This window comes from Crotalus tigris, unplaced genomic scaffold (genome assembly GCF_016545835.1).
Source record: "Crotalus tigris isolate CLP2741 ecotype Arizona unplaced genomic scaffold, ASM1654583v1 scf7180000017548.2638350, whole genome shotgun sequence".
Taxonomy (NCBI): domain Eukaryota; kingdom Metazoa; phylum Chordata; class Lepidosauria; order Squamata; family Viperidae; genus Crotalus; species Crotalus tigris.
In genome coordinates, this window is record NW_024096466.1 from 1,689,315 (window position 1) to 1,704,863 (window position 15,549).

The window sequence follows — 15,549 nt, forward strand, 5'->3', positions numbered from 1 at the left end:
TGTGGGCGTTTTTCTATCTCGATGGCTTCTCTGATTATTCTGTTATTAAAATGTTCACTTTTGGCAATGGTTCTGGTATTTTTAAAGTCAATTTCATGTCCTGTGGCTTTAAGGTGTTGGACCAGGGAAGATGTTGGTTCCTCTTTTTTGACTGAGTTCTTATGTTCTTCAATGCGTGCACTTATTCTTCTGTTGGTTTGTCCGATGTATGTGGTGGGACAAGTGGTGCATGGGATTTCGTATACTCCTTGATTTTCTAATTCAATTTTATCTTTGGGGTTTCTAAGGATGGTGGATATTTTTCTGTTTGTGCAGAATGCTGTTTTGATGTTGTGTTTATGGAGGATCTTACTGATTCTGTCTGTGGTGCCTTTTATGTATGGGAGGAGGGCTTTGCCGTTTTCTTGTTCTTTATCTTGGATTTTAGTGGGGGTTTCTTTTTGGATTAGGTTTGTAATCTTATTTCTATGGAATCCATTGGATATTAGTACATTGGTTAAACCCCTCTGCAACTCAGACTAACCTGAGCACAACCAAACAGAACACTCCCCCAGCCAATCAGAGCACAGCCAACCCCCCAGCCAATCAGAGCACAGCCAACCCCCCAGCCAATCGGAGCACAGCCAACCTCCCAGCCAATCAGAGCACAGCCAAGCCCCTAACCAATCAGAACACACCTCCACCCAATCAGAACACAGTCAAGCTCCCACCCAATCAGTTCATACCCCCACTGGCAGTTAAAAGGAAGAAACAGCTAAGACCACACATTGCTGCTCGAAGCACGAAGCTGAAGACACCAGCCTGAAGATGACGAATGGGACTTCGTCGAAACGTCGCCAAGACACTTCCAATTTTACGCGGGAGAAAACCCAAACAACCAAAGACCTACATACAAACACCCGCGAAAACCTCAGAAAACACACACACACACACACACACACACACACACACACACAAATAGAAGTAGAAAAGGTTAGGACTGATTGGTTGATTTTCCAATAGTTCAATTGCTGATTAGTTCAGACAAATTTAATAAGGCTTATCTGAAGGTACTTTTCTCTCAGATGTGCAAGCATGCAGTTAACAATGCAGCATCTATGACAGTGAGGGCAAACCTTTTAGAGACCAAGTGCCCCAAAACTGGCCCCGCCCCCACTTCACCCCCTGCCCCGCCCCCACCCCGCTTGCCCGCAGGGTCACTCACTGCCTCCAGGGCCCACTGCAGATCACCCAGCAGCGCCATGGTGGCCATGCCCTCTGCCCACATCCCGCAGCATCAACTGTGCACAATGGGGCGTGAGGACAGAGTCTTGTCTACGCTGTCTGGCTGCCATGTCTTTGGCTGCACTCGGGGGCGACTCTCCTCCAGGGGGGCTGCTGGTGAGGAGGGGGTTGTGGGGGGAGGCAAGGCTGGGGCAACGGCATGTGTGCCCACAGAGAGGGCTCCGAGTGCCACCTCTGGCACCCGTGCCATGGATTCGCCACTACTGATCTATGATTTATAGATAGCAAAGAGAACATAGTGAAAATAAAGGTTGATTGTGGAGTTCACTCAGAATTATTTACAATGTATTTATTTTTAATCATTTATTTATTAAACAAATTTATATAGCTGTCCAACTCATACATATGTGATTCTAGGCAGCTTAGAGATTTTTTTTAAAAAAATACTCTTCTCTTGCTGTTCAGCTAAAAAAAAACCCTGTCCTCTTCTTCCCTAATTCCTCCCTATCTGATCTGAAAAAAATTCTACTTCTTCTACTGCAACTTTCTTCCAGTTATTTGATTCAGGATAGCATGTGGTACCCACCAATATTTGCATAATTAGGATGCTTGGTGCGTGCATCAAATCGTCATAATAGTATCAACAATAATGAAGGTTAACCACAATGCTGATAAAAAATGGATAGAGCCTTCAACTTATCAAAGAGAAGACAAGGCAAGAAGTAATGGATGGAAACTGAACAAAGAGAGACGCAACTAAAGAGAAATTTCCTGACAGAACAGTTAATCAATGGAATGACTTGAGGAGTTGTGGGTGCTCCAACAGTGGAGATTTTTAAGAAGAGACTGGACCACAATTTCTCTAACATGGTATAGATAATCAAACAATGAATCAGCGAACACCTACAGGCAAACAAAGTCATTACTAAAAGCCAACACGGGTTTGTCAAAAACAGATCATGCCAGACAAATTTTATTGCATTCTTTGACCAAGTGACAAAATTAGTGGACCAGAGGAATGCTGTGGATATAATTTACTTGGACTTCACTAAGGCATTTGACAAAGTAGACCACAATCTACTACTTGATAAGATAAAAAAATGTGGGGTAGACAGAATCACCACCAGATGGATCCGTAGCTGGCTGACCGGCCGTACTCAGCATGTGGTCCTCATTGGAACCGCATCAACACTGTTCTGGGCCCAGTGCTCTTCAACATCTTCATCAACAATCTGGACGAGGGGATAGATAGGGAACTCATCAAATTTGCAGGTGACACCAAGCTGGCAGGAATAGCCAACACTCCAGAAGACAGGCTTAGGATACAGGAATATCTGGACAGACTTGAACACTGGGTGCTATCTAACAAAATGAAATTCAATGGTGAAAAAAGTAACGTTCTACATTTAGGCAAGAAAAACCAAATGTACAGGTATAGTATAGGGAGTACCTTGCTCAATAGTAGTAACTGTGAGAGGGATCTCGGAGTCCTAGTGGACAATCATTTAAATATGAGCCAGCAGTGTGCTGCAGCTGCCAAAAAAACCAACACACTGCTAGGCTGCATTAACAGATCACGTGAAGTATTAATATCACTTTACAATACCTTGGTAAGGCCACACTTGGAATACTGCATCCAGTTTTGGTCACTACGATGTAAAAAAGATGCTAAGACTCTAGAAAGAGTACAGAGAAGAGCAACAAAGATGATTAGGAGACTGGAGGCCAAAACATATAAGGAAAGGCTGCTGGAATTGGGTATTCTATTTTAACGAAGAGAAGGACGAGGGGGGACATGTTAGAAGTGTTCCAATATCTCAGAGGCTGCCACAAAGAAGAGGGAAGCTATTTTCCAAAGCGCCTGAAGGCAGGACAAGAAGCAATGGATGGAAACTAACCAAAGAGAGAAGCAACCTAGAACTAAGGAGAAACTTCCTGACAGTTAGAACAATTAACCAGTGGAACAACCTGCCTCCAGAAGTGGTGAATGCTCCAACACTGGAAGTTTTTAAGAAGAAACTGGACAGCCATTTGTCCAAAATGGTATAGGGTTTCCTGCCTGAGCAGGGGGTTGGACTAGAAGACCTCCAAGGTCCCTTTCAACTCTGTTCTATATTCTGTAAGAGCACCATCTGTCCTGACACTTTTGGCCATGCCCAACAGACACCCAGAAGGATTAATTAAACCCAGTAAATATTTCCTTTTAGGTTTTTTTTTCCAAGCCCATGCATTTAAGTTTCCTTTCTGATCTTTGGTGAAGCAAAGAAATCTCACAGAGCAGCCTAAATCCATAATAGAGAGAAATCTGCTGAATTGAGGCCAAGACATGAACAGCTACTACTGACAGAATCAAAGCTGGGCAGATGTTTTATTTATAGAGTTGTGGACTAAAGCAATGAGGCTAAATTACTGAACTTTTAGAGAAGTTATAAAACCAGAGATAAAAATTGCTCTCAGCAATTACATGCACTTATGCATGGTTATTAAAATTTCACTGCACAGAGGCTCGAAATGCCCAATTGCAATATGCGACATTTTTTTCCCCCCAAAAAAAGTTTCCAAGGCAACAGCAACATCTTCAGACAGCAAGATGACATTCCTGACAGTTATATCAAGCTATGACCCATTCTACCTATTATACCTGGCAAGTTCTGAAGAGCAGAGGAAAAAATGCTTTGTCTGGATGACATTTATATCCCAATTCTCCCAAAACCAATGCCCTGTTTAGGAGATGCAACAAGGAGCAATTATATTTGACTAACATACCAAAATGTTTCCCACATCAAGATGACTGATAGACTAATTATTCGGAGTGTTTTCAAAATTCAAAACTTTTTCAGAAAAATCAGAAAACTTATCGTTTCCCACAAATTAAAAATACATTTTGAACTGAGCTCTCAAATGGATTTGCTCTTTATTCATTTCTGACCTCTCAGTTTCTTGTCTAAAATGGTATTAAGTATTAATAAAAATACAGATTTTAAAATGAATTCCTTAAAAACATTAAGATATTTTTTTTTAAATTCCCTTTCAAAGTTTGGGGCATCATTCCAGACAAATTAATTAGAAAAACACTACATTGGTATAAAATTAGCTGTCCCAACTGCTGATCCTACCTTGCCACAATTATTTCAAAGTACTGACATGACCTCCATCCAAGTTAAGCCATGATAATGCCAAACAGATTTTATAGAGGAGGATAAGGAGATGGTGGTGATAGAGGTGATGGGGGTGATGGCGCAGATAACTTCAGCTAGGAGGAAGGATGTAATAGATTCTTAAGTTCACTGGCTTAATTTTTTTCTTACAAGTTCTGATTACAAAACTTACAGTGACTTGAGGAAGATGATATTTCATAGTCTGAAGTCAAACAGTCTTTCCATAGGTTAGTGCTACTTCCTTAGATGACGTATAAGTGGTAATGGTTCTACAACTATTGAACCATGATCCCACACTAGGCAGGATCAATTTTTAGAAAATTAAATTTCCTCAACAGTACAGCAGCACTCATCCTAAATCAGAGATGCCCAACCACTGGTACGTGGACCAGTACCGGACTGCGGCATGCCAGCAACCAGTCCACACAAGCAAAGCCTCATCTATAGGATGCAGGTAGCACGCAAAATCAAGCACCCTCCAGTCCACAGAAAAACCTCTCTCCATGGAACCGGTCCCTGGTGCCCGAAAGGCTGGAGACCTCTGTCCTAAATAGTAAAAGTCCCTTTCCTTTAAGGATAAAATTCACAATATAATGCAAAACTTAACCATTTGTGTCACCTTCCCCATAAGGAGATAATCATGTGCAGAGGGGAGGAAATGCAGCTGTTTTGCATAAGCCCCAGAAAAAGGATTTTTCTATTGACAATCTGCCTTATAGGGATATTGTCTGAGGGAATTTCACGTTACATCCTTCTGAAAGAATGCTGTGAAATCTTCCAGATCTTTAGCCTCAGAGGAAAAAGAGCTGTCAGACTGAATTTCTCTTAAATGGTCATCCTGAAAATACCCAGTGTTATTCCAGGTTTCCAAATGAAAGATGTGGGCGATGGGGAATAGGGAAGCTTAGATTGGACCCTATTTTGATAGACTGCCCCTTGACTTGTTGTGTACGTCTGCTGGGATTCCATTGCAAAAGTTCTCTTATTATCAATGATGGAAATATTTTATCAACAGAAGAGGATATTTGTAGGTTGAATTGTGTGGTCCCTGCTACTCTTTGAGCTGGGTTGATTTCTTGCATTTGTTTCATACCCAACTAGGTACATAATCCAGGCTAGAAGGTAATGGGGTTTGTTCTCTGATTATATACCAATAACTTACTCTGTCAGTGTTAGTGGGAGTGTTCTTCATGGTTCCTTGATTAATATTCCAATCAAGGAACTACAAAACTCAAACAATCAAACAGTAAAATAACAGCTGAATCAAAGTACCACCAAGAACACTTCCACCAACACGTGTATATAAACAGAGTGCAAAAGCCACATTCTTCTACCACTGGTGATGCTACCTACAGTAATTGGAAACTGAACCAACTGAAAGAAAACAACCAAGCTCAGAGAACATCAAGTATCCCACAGTATCTTCATCACTGATAGCAAGAGAGCCTTTGCAATATTTTATACTCTCCCTTGTCCAATCTGTAATTCAAAGAGCTTCTGTGTGTTAGAACAAGAGCAGATAATATTTTGGTGGCCAGTCAAGGACAGCTAAGCATGGTGGCAGGGCAAAACAGTTATGATGGTAGACTATATTGTTGGATTGAAGCCCTAGCCTTTTAAACCATGTTGCACATGAAAAGAAACAGAGCTATGATCATGCAATTGCAGTTGTCATTTTAACTTTTTGGGACTGCATTTTCAGCCTTCTCTGTAGGCAAGGATTGTTCTCAATAAGTTGGGTGGAAGGAGAAGGACCACAGATGATGTGGCCATGATGAAAAGTGGGTGGAGTTATGTCATATACATAGAAATGGACAAAAGTTTGGTGGTGATTGTTTTCCCTACTTTGGTAATCTTAAATTTGGAATTACTGTCATGAATTCCCTCCCCAGCTGTTACAGAGGTTTTCAACAACTGTTGTTACATGAATCCCAGTATTGTTTGCATCCCTTGCTAGATTGTAGGCAACAAAATATTGGACAAGCATAAAGAATTGACAGTCATCAACTTTAAAATTATACCTATTTTTTCCAAACCTGGGAGCAGAAATAATGCTAAATTTAAACAATGTCAAATAGTTTTTGTGTTATTTTGCAGTTTCTGCAAATACTCCTAGTCAAGATATTATGTTTAAAATTGTGATCCACATAAACATAAAAAATCACTTGTGTAGGAAGTTCAAGATTGAATCCTCTCTGTCATTTTCACTAAGTCATTTAAATAATCCTTGCTGACATTCTCAACAACAATTTCTCAACCACATCTCTTATCTTCTGGCTATTAAGGATGATCTTGTGTTTCTACATTTTCCCTGGAGAGTTTCAAAATTTCTTTGAAATTTTTCTTGGTGGATTTTTTGGGGGGAGAAGTGAAAGAAGAAAATGATTGCTTTTGCTGTTTTCTGTTACAAATCTTTCCACCCCACCATTGCCTCCTTGGCTTCTATTTCTAACCTGAAGAAGAGCCATTGGAAGGGATTCAATGGATATGCAGGAAGATTGCAAATCACTGGTAAAAAAACTATGCAATAAAGAGCTGGTTAATACCAGTTAGCCATGTTGTAATGCATTAATAGTTAAATTAAACTCCACTAGTTAAATTTGCAGTAGTTCTTGAAAATGTCCATCCACTGTCTTAGGTCCGCATTTGTGGAATGCAGCAAAACCCTTCTTCCATGACGTTCCCAAGAGATAAGATGCATTTCCAAACTGTTGTATTATATTTCCAATCACACTTGCAGTATTTAAGAATTACATTGATCTAGAAAGCCAGTACAGTCTAGTGGTTAAGGCACCAGGCTGGATACCAGAAGATTGTGAGTTCTAGTCCATCTTCAGCCATGAGAACCATCTGGGTTACTTTGGACCAGTCCCTCTCTCTCAACACAACTCATCTCATAGGATTGTTGTTGTTGTGGGAAAAGGAGGAGGAAGAAGGAGTATTAGTTATGTTCACTGTCTTGAGTAATTTATAAAATTATTAAAGGCAGGATATAAATAAAAGGGGTAAGATGGTGGTCAATAAATTTGATAAATAACATAAATAAATTTAGGAAGTCTGTTAAAGGTCTCTCACCAAACATTTATCATTCAATGGTTTTAATGTTTATTGTATCTGAGTTTTATAAATTATATGTGTGGAAGGAGCCCTGATAGCACAGTGGTTAGAATGCAGTATTGCAGGCTAATTCAACTCTCTGCTAGGAATTCGATACTGACCAGCTCAAGGTTGATTCAGCCTTCCATCCTTCCGAAGTCAGTAATATGAGGACCCAGATTGTTGGGGATAATATGCTGACCCTGTAAACTGCTTAGAGAGTGCTGTAAAGCACTGTGAAGTGGTATATAAGTCTAAATGCTATTGTTACTGCTATTGTTATGAGTATAGTTAACATAGTTAAGTGATTAAGGGACCAAGCTAAAATCAGGAAACTCTGAGCTCTCATTTCACATTAGGCATGAAGTCTGCTGAGTTACTTTGGGACAGTCACTCTCTCAACTACAATGTTAGTGTCAGCATCCTTACCAGTCCCTGGTTCCCACCGAAGCACAAGGAAGATGACTAGTAAACAGGAACGGTCTGACATGCTGTTTATTCCGAACAAACAAAGTCAGCACTGGGAGTGATCTGCTTCCAGCACTTTACATAACTTCCCTCCCGCAGCTCCATCCCCTCCCATTCAGCAAGCCAGCAACCGGCGCCTGTCCTGAAAAACAGCAACCTAGGGCCCACCTCCCTTCTGGCCTGCCGTCCAGTACCTGCTGGTTGGTGCGTAGCATGTCGCGCAGTGGAGTGACAGAATCCAGGTAGGAACCCCATCCTCCCCTCGACCTCACAACAAGTCCCATTGGCCTGGCACCATCCCACAGCCCATGGATGATTGGTGGCCTTGCCGGTGCTGAGGCCGCTCTGCTGGTCAGTGGCACCAGTTTTGGACCCCAGGGCTGTTTCTTCCCTGCGCCAGCAGTGCTAAAACTCTCCGCTCGTTGCCTGCATCACTGGAAGCGAGCCACCCTGGAACCGAGCTGCAGGGCTTCCCTGCCCTACGGCGGCATCACCATCCCCCCTGCTTGTTGTCGCCATCAACAGAACCAAGCCACGCTGGTACTGAGTCGCGAGGCTTCCCTGCCCCACGGCGGTGGTACCAGTCCCCCTGCTCATCATTGGCATCACTGGGACTGAGCCACGGGTCCCAGAGGTCAGTGGGTTTCCTTGCTGGCATTGCTGGAGCCGGGCTGCAAGGCCTCTCCAGTCGACAACTTTGCCAGATTCAGGCCGCTGGACTCAGGCTGTGAGGCAGCCTTCTGGTGTTTTCTCCCTTCCCCCTCTGGTATATGTCAAGCCCACGGGCTTGACAGTTAGGTTTGGGTGACATTTTCTGTCATAACCAATGGATCAAAACTTAGTCAATCTGGGGGGGGGGAGGCCATATCTTGCACTTGCAGGAAAGTCCTAGGAATTCACATACGCACACATACACATATACATTTGCCAGATCAGAAAGATGGAATATAAATCCAGTGAATAAATTAATCAGTCAGTCAATAAACCCATAAGTATACAACAACTGTATATTTGTAAAATTATTATTATTATTATCAAAAATTATCTTCTCCTTTTGGGAAAAGATTATTTAAAAATACCACACCTGGAATACTGCAGCCAGTTTTGGTCACCATATCACAAAAAATATCTTGAGAATTGGAAAAAAATTAGGGAAGAGCAACTAAGATGATCAAAGGCCTGAAGACTAAAATATAAGAAGAATAGCTGCAGGATTTGGTTTTGACTAGTCTAAAGAAAAGAAGAAATAGGGGAGACATGATAGCAGTAGTCCAGTATTTGAGGGGATGCCACAAAGAAGAGGCACATTATTCACCAAAGCACCAGAGTGTAGGACAAGGAACAATGGTTGGATATTGATCAAAGAGAGAAGCAACCTGGAATTAAGGAGGAACTTCCTGACAGTGAGGACAATTAGCCAATGGAACAGCTTGCCTCCAGAAATCATGGGTGCTCCATCACTGGAGATTTTTAAGAAGAGGCTAGACAGTCACTTGTCTAAGATGGTATAGGTTCTCCTGCATGAATAGGGGGCTGGACTAGAAGACCTCCAAGGTTCCTTTCAGCTTCTATTCTAAAAGCCAATTGTTTTCCAATAAGAACAAATAGGAAAAATGTGGAGAAATTTTAGTTTATGGCAATGTTTTTAAGTGAACAAAGATAACACGTGGCTATCTGAATCCTTTTAAGAGCAGATACTTAAATATTTCTGGAAATTTGTTCCCAAAACATTGGCTTAAAATCTGTTTACTGCTTCTGTATATGGAAGTTCAGTTCAGCTACCATGAATCACCATCTGGGCCCAGTGCTCTTCAAATCTTTATCAATGATTTGGATGAGGGGATAGATGGGGAACTCATCAAATTTGCAGACGACACCAAACTGGCAGGAATAGCCAACTCCAGAAGATAGACTTAAGATAAAGAAGCATCTTGACAGACTGGAACATTGGGCGCTATCTAACGAAATGAAATTCAATGGTTCTACATTTAGGCAAGAAAAACCAAATGCACAGGTATAGGTATAGGAGAAACTTCCTGACAATGAGAACAATTAACCAGTGGAACAACCTGCCTCCAGAAGCTGTGAATGCTCCAACACCGGAAGTTTTTAAGAAGAGACTGGACAACCATTTGTTTGAAATGGTATAGGATTTCCTGCCTGAGCAGGAGATTGGACTAGATGACCTCCAAGGTCCCTTCCAACTATTACTATTGTTATTATCATCATCATCATCATCATCATCATCATCATCATCAATCTCTTTCCACCCAAATGATGTATGTTTTCTACTGCAATAGGTTTTGCCAACAGTTGAGAGAGGACATTGAGCTAAAATGATCAGCAATTGCTCTCAAAATATTTAAGTACAACAAAGAAGTTACATTCATGCTTTTGCCCATATTATTTAAGCTGTATTTAATTTAGATTCTCTTCCAGTGCATTGTCCCTAAAAATAATTCTGTTTATATTGTAGAATATCATTTAAAAATTCAGAAGAATACAACTTACATCTTGGTACAGTTCATTAACTTTCATCTGGAAATGAATTTCTTTGATCATGCTTGTAAAATTATTAGAATTTTTGCTGATGTCAGCAAATAGGAAACCCACATGTCTTTCTTCTAAGCAAAATATGTACCTTACCGCAAAACACACATGCATAAAGGAACAAATGACTTTCCCAACACTCAGAACAATTTTTTTCTGTTTTCTGTTTCAGTAATCAAGGCCCAAATCAGCCTACACATCAGTTTCTTTCTTTTTCTTCCTTTTTGTCTTCAGTGAATCTTCAGCACAAAAGTTGACATTATTAACGTTTTATGGCAGACTAAAAGACTAAACTAAGGAATTTTGCAGTTGCAGTAATGAAACTATTAATTCCTGAGTCATTTCATATCTGATGTTATTTATCCTATTGTGCTGTTCTCATTGAAATAAAGCAACTTTTTCCTTGCTACAAATATCTGTGTCATGGCTTTCAAGGTTCAATTGTGAATCAGTTTATTTATTTTATTTTATTATTTTATTTTATTGTTTTGTTTTGTTTTATTTTATTATTCTGCCAGCAAGTTAGAACAGCAATCAACCAATATTAGAAAAATTAAGAGTCTTTCTCTTATCAACCTAATAACCCAGTCATGCCTCATTCTTGGCAATTCTATTGACCAGTTCTCTCCACATCTTCTGAACTTTCACTACTTTTTTGAATTTTTCTATGCTCTAGGTAGTGTCAGCATTAATGGTGTCCAGCCACGGTGTTCATTTACAATAACCCCAGCTAAAATTCAACAATCACAAGGAAAAAAAAAAAGATAAGACTTCCAACACTACTGATCATTTCCTCTGTTATTGGCCATGTAAACAATCAATCAATAATAAGACATGTATCACTTGCAAAACAAGATTTACCTACAGGACCATCTCACTCAACCAAGCGCAAAGCAGACAAGACCTCCATCACAGCTGAATGCTGTGGTGACAGGGGGAATAATGGAAGCATCATTGCCACAATCACTGTTTTTTCAACCAACACCAGTGCAAAAATGCCATCCCTGATTCTTAATGTGGTAAGAATGCACCCCCCTCAATCCTTTTTACTATGCCCCCCCCCCCAAATCACAAAAATAAAAGTCAGGAAAAGAAATACAGAAACAATGTATCACTCATGAAACCCCTGGCTATTGCGAAAAGCAGAAACATTGAATCAGGCCTGTTGATTCACAAAGAGAGTTCAATGGAAGTAATAGGCAGATTAAAGATAAGGGGGTAAAATTAATTACATTTGTTTGATAGGATTAAAACCCAAGGAAATCAGTATTTAGACCAATTGCTGGCCTTAGCGAAACAAGCTAAACAATTCTAATAACAAAACCATACAAAGCAAGCCTTCACATTATGAACTGCTGTAAAATTGTATAATCTTTGTACTCATCAAATCAATTGATCCACTGTCCCAGAATTGCATGTTGTTGCTGGTTCTGCTCATCAAAAACAGGCCTTCTTTCCATTTTATTCCCAGCTTGGAACTAGACCTGGTTTTTCTTTCAACACTAACTTTAACGAAAAGCATCATTGCTTGGTGAGGTTCCAGTGACAAAGCAAGTTGAGAAGATTGGAAAAGAATAAACTGGAAAGATGATGGGGTGTAGGAGTTAGCTATCACTGGATATATTATAGAGATGATGGCTACATTATTCCTGAAGCACAATGCTGTTTGGAATTTGAATGGGTGGCTGAAATAGAATCAAGTTCTACACAGTATTATATTTACAAGAACTGCTCACTGCTCCAGGTCATGGTATTTCAGATATAAAAAAAAAGGGGGGGAGCTCTTGCTTTCAAAATATTATTGCAGAGAAATCCCAGCATTCTCGCCTCCCAAGCTATAATCAATTCCTCATATTCTGCATGATAGGTTATATAGCCACTCAGAAAAGGAAATATGCAAGTCTTTTGTAAAACATGTTCCTGTGACTCCTGTGATATTTCATGGTAAAAATTCAGGGCAGAAAAAGGGCATGCTCTCAAGCAAACAGCAGGTGGAAAAGTTTAAATCCTTCTATGAATTTATGAGTTCCTGGTCTAATTCATATAACCCAGTAGAGAAAGAACACAGCACTACTTTTTCAGTAGCATTACATGTCGTTTGTGGGGAATTATTGTATCAGTAAACTAGTAATGCATTAATTTCCATAATATTTGGTTGTATTTCTTGGTTTGGACTTAGAAAAACTATGATACTGGCAAATGCCCTACAAGCCCAGTTGCTAAAATCTTTCACTGTTACATGTTGAAGCTATAAGGGGAGAGGAGAAAATAATAACCAAATAACCAGCTTATGATCATTGCAGCATCCCCATGGTCACATAATAAAAATTCGGTCACTTAGCAACCATAATGTATTTACAATGATTGCAGCATCCCAGGGTCATGTGATCTCCATTTGCAACCTTCCCAGCCAAGTTTCAGCCAAGCAAAGTCAATGGGGCAAGACAGTTTCCTTTGACAACTGCATGCCTCACTTAACGACTGCATGATTTGCTTAACAACCATGGCAAAATAAATTAAGCGTGACTCACTTTACAACTGCCTCCCTTAGCAATGGAAATTCTGGACCAAACTTTGGTCATAATTTGAGGGTTATCTGTTTACCATATAGTGCAAACACCACATGCATATTTCTCATTCTGACATCTTACTAAGTAATGCACATCCTTCTTAGTTTTTATCTTTCACACAGTAGTATAGGGATAGTCCCTCTCCTGGAAACATTTGGGAATTGTGGTTGAAGCTAAACTAAATTTCTTGAGTGTGCAATGCATATGATTTAGGAAGTTTTCTGTAAATGTTAAGCAAGCAAGACTAACTCTTTGCAATTAGGTAAGTCACCTTTGCTAATAAGGTTCTGTCTGACTCTCTTGTCATTTTAGCTGTGGGCAACCTTCTTAATTCACTAAATAAAACGCAGATTATTACACTAATATAAACTCTCACAGCAGCCTCCTTGATATAAGTGACTGCAGCCTGGATATGAAAATATTGATGGATGCCATGGAGAGTTATTGCTACCTGTTTTAATTTCATTACCAATACTGGAGGGGTAACCGCCTTGGATGTGGGTAAACCAGCCAGGCTTTTGATTCTCAGCAGCCTTCAACAAAGTCATAAAACATAAGCATTTTGTAGGGCTGTTTTATTTATGAGCTTGACACAATGCAGCACATCATGTAAAGAACATGAAAGCAGCAATAAAATATTGTCATTTGCTGGGTGCTTGGTACTGAACAAATGTCAGGAAATTTAAGTAGAATCTTATGCTCTGGCCTTAACAAGAGTTATAATCACCCATAAAACAGTAATTATCCAAGCTTATAAGCGTTTCTTTGTCAGTTTCCAAAGTTTTAAGAAATGAAACTGGCAAGAGGAAAAAAGGAAAAGGAAGATTTTTTTTTTTTTTGCAGCAAACTGCATGTTAAAGGTTTTGTCAACTGTCAATATGTTTAATGGTTTTTGCCTTGAAAAGCTGAGAAGTGCAATTTGCTTTCTGCTGTTATATTACTGGGATTTTTTTTTTTTTCCTAAAGAAGAGGAGCTTTTTTCCCTCTGCAAGCAGCCTTCAGAGGAATAATTCCTCAAAGGCAGTCTACAGAATATTTTGAAAGAAAAGAAAAAGAAAATATAACTTGTAAGAAGAGGTTAGAGTTTGGGAGGTTGGTTTCATTAGAACTCACGGGATAATTCAAGTGACCCTCTGTGTAAGGGGAAACAAGCACTTTATTTATATGGCCAATCTCATTTCATCTTGCCAAGTCTTGAAAAAATCATGTTGTTTTTATAAAACCAGTGCAGTTCTCAGTGTTCTAAATAAACAAGGCAGAGAAAATCTAAAGATCCAGGTTTCTGGAATTCTTTACATCTTCTTTACCAAGATGACCTTAGGAGTTATCTACACAGTCTTCTGTTTTAATGAAGGAATGTGTTATGTCTATCTATGTGTGTGTCTTTCAGCTCTTGCTTCAGGTTGCATTGGGCAGATGTCTGTGATCAGGAGAAAGCAGGAAGTTTGGATGGCCTAGTCAACAACATTCCAAACCTTGTCCCAACAGTGCTTTCAAAATGCAACTGGACTTTCTTGTTTTTCTTTTTCTTCAATAATGTTGTTTCTCAAACTGAAGAACAGAAGAACTGAAGAAGTTTTCTGGATGAGAAGCGAAACATTTTCCAGGAAAAAAACAACAACAAGAAAGTCTAGTTGCCTTTTTAAAACTACCTTTGGGACAATCATTACCTGATTATCTCAAAGGCACTTTTGTTCCAAGAACCAACTGGACTTTCTTTGTTTTTCCTTGAAGAAGTTTCACTTCTCATCCAAGAAGCTTCTTCAGTTCTGATGTTCAGTTTGAGAAGTGGAACATTTTCACTGAACTGCTTCTTGGATAAGAAGCAAAACATCTTCAAGGAAAAACAAAGGAAGTCCATTTGCCTTTTATCTAAGTGCACTTCTGTCAGCCTTGCAACCAAGACCAGACTAAAAACCAATGGCATGTAGGTGAGGACTACTTTGATTGCAATGACTATGGTAACAGAATCTAACAAATCTGAACATGCTTCCTCCTCTATATCCATGTGAACTAGGGAGTGGCTTGTCTGAGTTGTTTTCTCACATTACTCTCTGGGCAGGAGCCAGGGCCCTTTTATCTGACTGTTGCCTTGGTAGCAGCTCCTCTTCCTGTGCTTCAAGCCTTTTGTCTTCCATAGTCTATGTTAGGTCTTGAAACAGAAACCGAAATCCACTCAAAAGATGAAGATGAAGAGCCTTATAGATCTAAATTGAATTGCTAAAATTAATATTGGGGTCCCATTCTCAAAGGTTACCTGCATTAAATCACATCATTCAAAGACAGGTAAGGCTGCCATGCTGTTGTGCCCTATTCTGATGCTAATTTTTGTCTTCTTCTTATACATGGCTACCTGGCCCAAACTGTGCCTTAAAGTCCTGATCTAAACTGTGGCTCTGTCAAGCTTCCTTTTGGCATCACTGATCACTGAAGACAGCATCTGTAAAAAAAAGATTGTACAAAAGTGTACAGTTTTCTTCAAA